The following is a 1,543-nucleotide window of genomic DNA, read 5'->3' on the forward strand; positions in this document are numbered from 1 at the left end:
ATGACACAACACAAGGCCTTCACCAGATGTGGCCATCAAATCTTAGACATCTCAGATTACAGAACTATAAGAAATGAATTCCTTTTCTTTATAAATTATCCAGCTTTAGGCATTAAGTTATAGCAACAGAAAGCAGACTAAGATAGAAAATTAATACCAGGAGCAGGGCTGTCACTATAAAAATACCTGAAAATGTGAAAGTGGCTTTGGGACTGGGTAATGGGCAGATGATGTTGCAAGGGTTTGGAGGAGTAAGATTGAAAAAGCCTAGGCTCTGGTGAGGGTTTATAAAATTAGGGAAACTTTGGAATTCTTTGGTAATTGGTTAAATTGTCATGACCAGATACTTATAGAAATATGGACAATAGAGGCCATACTGATGAGGTTTCAGATGGAAATGAGGGACAAGGCATTAGACACTGGAGTAAAGGCCATCCTTGTTACCAACCGGCAAAAAACTTGGTTGGATTGTGTCCATCCTTAAGGGCTTTATGTAAGGCAGAGCTTATGAGAAAAACATTAGAATATTTTCTCCCCCCCAAAAAAAAAAAAAATCTAACAAGAAGCATTCAGGTTGCTGCATGGCTGCTTTTAATTGATTACATTGGGTTGTAAGAGGAAAAAAATGAGGCCTTAAGAGCCCCATCACCACCCCAGTGTATCCAAGGGGTAGCATATGGAGTCAAAACAGATAATTATCCAGCTTTAGGATTTAATATCTGCCTCACTGGGTTATGGTCCTACTTGGGGCTGATTACTCCTTTCTTCTGGCCTATTCTCCCTTTTGTAATGGAAATGTATACCCTGTGCCTATCCCACTATTGTGTCTTGGAAGTAGATAACTTGCTTTGATTTTACAGACTGAGAAATGAGACTCTGGATTTTGGATTTTTAAGTTGGTGCTAGAATAAGTTAAGACTTTGGAGCTCTGGGGATGGAATAAATGTATTTGTATGTAAAAAGGGCATGAGTTGGGTGTGCTAGGGGCAGAATGCTATGGTTTAAATATTTGACCCCTCTAAAACTCATGTTGAAACTTAATCCCCAATGTGGCAGTATTGAGACATGAAGCTTTTAAGAGGTGAATGTTCTGGAATTAGACAGCGGTGGTGGATAAACAACATTGTGAAGGTGCTAAATGCCACTAAATTGCACACTAAAATGCTTAATTCTATTGATTGGGTCATGAGGTCTCTGCCTCACAAATGGATCAAATCATTCATAGATTAATGGATTTATAAATCAATGGGTAAATGGGTTATCATGAGACTGAGACTTGTGGCTTTATAAGAAGAGAAAGAGAGACCTGGGCTAGCATGTTCAACACTCTCATCTTGTGATAACTTTCACAATGTTGTGACAAAATATAAGGCCCTCACAGAAGCTGAGTAGATGCAGCCCCTCAATCTTGATCTTCTCAGTCTCCATAAATACTACAAGAATAAATAAATAAATTCATTTTCCTTATAAATTACCTATCATCAGGTATTCAGTTATAGCAATAGAAAATGGACTAAAACACCAGCTTACAGGGCCTGTATAC

Source organism: Propithecus coquereli, unplaced genomic scaffold (assembly GCF_000956105.1).
Source record: "Propithecus coquereli isolate 6110/MARCELLA unplaced genomic scaffold, Pcoq_1.0 Scaffold414, whole genome shotgun sequence".
Lineage (NCBI taxonomy): Eukaryota > Metazoa > Chordata > Mammalia > Primates > Indriidae > Propithecus > Propithecus coquereli.